A 3,625-nucleotide genomic window follows, 5' to 3' on the forward strand; every position below is an offset into this window, starting at 1 on the left:
GAGCGCTTTAATGCACGTAGCTAGAAGTCCTTCTTTTCCGGGGCCCAGTGACTAAGCAGTTTTTGCCCGCCCTGTCATCACCCCTCTTCATAACTTGTGGCTTCCCCTGATTGGATAACCATCTCCTCCCGCCTCTCCTCTCTGTTTCCACTTTCTTCCTCTATATAAACTCCAACACCTTTCTAATAAATGGAGTTCCGGCTTTGACCACTCTCCTGGCTCGGTGGTGTTCTTTCTCGGCCCCCGGGGAGGAAGGTCCTGGGGGGGAAGGGCCGTGCCAGCGACACTCCTCATCCCGCTCAGCCCCACAAGAGACCCCCGGCTGGACCGGGGTCTCTTCCCGCTCGGTTTTGTCGGCCTCTGGCTCAGGGAGGCCTGACAGCTAACAAGGCATAAGAATGGGAAAAATATCGAAACCTGACCAACTGGTGTCTTCCCCCATACATACAAGGAGATGAGCTGAGAGTGGAGGGGAATTGATAGAGCAGTTTGTATTACCCTATCTGTTCCCTGGGTGATTACTGGGGAAAGAGATGGTACCACAATAAAAAGGCTTCCCAGGAAACTGAGGGAAGGTGTCAGAACCTAGAAGACCAGCAATCACTCCTTGACTGGAGTTGCTTGAAAGCAGAACCTTCAGATTCATCTGGAGTAGATTATAAGTGATGTGGGCAAAGGCTCATCCAGGCTGGAAAGGGTTAGAGCCACCCACAGTTTTCTTTGAAACTAAATTTGGTATAGAAGAGAATTCTAGATTTTCTGTGGGCTTATAAAAGTCTACAAATGTTAGCTGGGAACATTAGTTAACACACAAATCCCCAAGAGGAAACTTGGCATGAATTATGCGGAAAACTTTGGGGTGAAGGTCAGAGAATCACTCATGCCATGAAATTTCATGGAGACCCATCTGGCATTCCAGTCACTTTAGTGTGAAGCCAGCATTTTGGTCACTGCTGCTGTGAGGACATTAACAACTAGTCACCAAACCCCTCGAGATTACAGGTGGATGAGACCAGCATGAAAGTCCTCCTTGACTATTTGAGTTCCATTCCAGTACTGACAAGTGGGCAATTACACACACAGACGCATTCTTCCTTCCCACCAACACCATATAGGTTTCCAGCATCTTAAGAAATGAGAGCCAGGAAGAAGGAATGGGAAAACCCTTGGAGGAAAAAAGAAGCTTGATATGTGCAGTTTTCAGCTAAACTATAATACTTAAATTTGTTTGAAGAAACTTCAGTATAAGTCTCAACTGGTCTAGAATAAGATGTGTGAGCTAGAGAATATGGAACATTTCTCTTTTAGGAAAGTGTATATAGTTATAAAATGAGAGTTTTATTCTTGCTTTACACACTTTTATGAATTATCACAGCCATGAAGCATTCTGTCAGGTACATAGAGAAATAAAATGGTATTTAAATCAATTTGCACATTTAGGACACAGAAAACTTCAGAAATCTATAAGAAATTACAAGCATGTAGAAATTCAGAAATCTAAAGGTAATTAAGAAATAAGAAGAAGAAATGCAGAAACAATTATCTGCTTAAACATGGCAGCAAAAAAGCCCTTAAGTCTGAGGTTGCTTCTGAATCTCTTATAAAATTAATTCTAGTTCATTCTTTAAAAATAAATATATATGTTTCCTTGGAAGCCAAATCAATTTTCCCCTCAGACCCAAACTGCAGAAATGATGTTAAGTGCTGAGATGCAGGAAAGCTTCAGAAATATCTCAAACTGACTGACAAAAAATTAATGAATTAAGGGCCAACCCCGTGGCTCACTTGGGGGAGAGTGGTGCTGGGAGCGCAGCGACACTCCCGCCGCCACAGGTTCGGATGCTATATAGGGATGGCCGGTGTGCTCACTGGCTGAGCGTGGTGCGGGTGACGCCAAGCCAAGGGTTACAATCCCCTTACTGGTCACAAAAATAAATAAATAAATAAATAATAATAAAATAGTAATAATAATAATAATAATAATAATAATAATAATAAATTAAGCTGAAACAACAGATAGCAAATATTAGTGTGTATTTACCAGAAAAATCTGGGAAATATGGTTGAAAAAAAATTCGAATATTTTTGAAAAATCTGATGAGAATGGCCCAAAATAAATTCAAAATAATAATAAAAACAGCTATCATTAAAAATAGATCTAGAAGTTCATGGAGTGCTTCTAGAAGAGCCAATGAGGATTATATTGGCACAATAAATATGTGTAACAGTTGAAAAAACCAGTGTCTTTGGTCTGGAAACGTTAAGATTTAGCAGTATACACAACATCTGACATCTATCTTCTAGAAAGTAAAGGACTGTTACGTAAACACATGGAAGAAAAATCAAGCTTATTCTATGTGACTTTATAGGCATCAGAGAACAGAATAGGCACTTAAGAACAGAACTCCTTACTGTCAGCGGTATGTATTAGTGACAGATATTTATCTAAAATGATGAAAAAGAGATTTAACAACAAGACTGTTCAATAAAACTGTCTCATGTGGTAATGAGCTTCCCATCCACTTACACACTGGATACCCAGGGTAAGGTTAGATGGCTGTAGACCTCCTTCAGTTCTAAGAATCCTTGACTTTATTATACTTTATACCATTCCATAGATTAAACCATGAATATGGAATATTTGAAAATGATTTTTCAAGCCATTTCCTTTTGTCTCAAATTTTAAGACATTATTTTCAGCTTTCTGAATTTATGACTAAACTTCACTCTAGAAATAGAGAAGCTGACCAAAACAAACTTACAGAGATCCAAATGATCTGAAGTGTTTCATTTAGGAGAAGGGGACTCAAACTCAAATGCCTGCAGAGTCAAGTAGGTATTGTAAATTATTGCTATGCACAGGTATTTCCACTTTTGAAACATATTGGCCTCTTGACTAATCATTCATTTTCCCAATTTTGGCAAAAGACATTATGTCTTACCTAAATTAATGCTAATCCCCATTGTAACAATCCACTGCATATATTTGTGCTCAGGGGTGCCTTTCTTCCAGTTGGAACTCAAGTACCCACCCTTACTCCTTTTATCCCATGGTTCTGAAGGTCTAGAATATTCCAACTCAGCCCTCAAAAGGGAAAAACGAGAGAGAAGGGACTCTTTTTTTTTCTTAAAAGCTCTCTCTCAAGAATGAGAGAATGAAACCCAATGCTTCTGCTCACTTTTCATTGGTGAGAATTTGTCATATCACTTTAATAAAAAGAAGGCTATGAAATGTAGTACCTGGTTAGGAAGCCACTTTCCAATGGCAACACTACTTGGTGAAAGGCAGAGCATATATAATTATTAGACAGCTACCTGTCTCTACTACATGTCGATACAAGGATTTTCTTCTCCAATGTGAGAAAATCAGCTGGGCCAGAGTGATAATAATCGGCTACTGAGGCTTGGTCTAGGTAAAGATGCTTGGAATGTGGCACACAGGAGAATGTACACAGCCTCTAGCTGCCCTTTAGAGGAGATGGATGTTGGAAGGTTCCATGGATTGACCCATGGAGTGCCTGGCACAGAGTATGCACTCAGGAAATATTTGTTGATTATGAGGAACAAATGAGAGATGAAAGAGTCCTGGGTTTGCAGACCTTCTGAATTTTTTTCAAGAAAGATC

The sequence above is a fragment of the Galeopterus variegatus genome, unplaced genomic scaffold, assembly GCF_000696425.1.
Source record: "Galeopterus variegatus unplaced genomic scaffold, G_variegatus-3.0.2 Scaffold28, whole genome shotgun sequence".
NCBI lineage: Eukaryota > Metazoa > Chordata > Mammalia > Dermoptera > Cynocephalidae > Galeopterus > Galeopterus variegatus.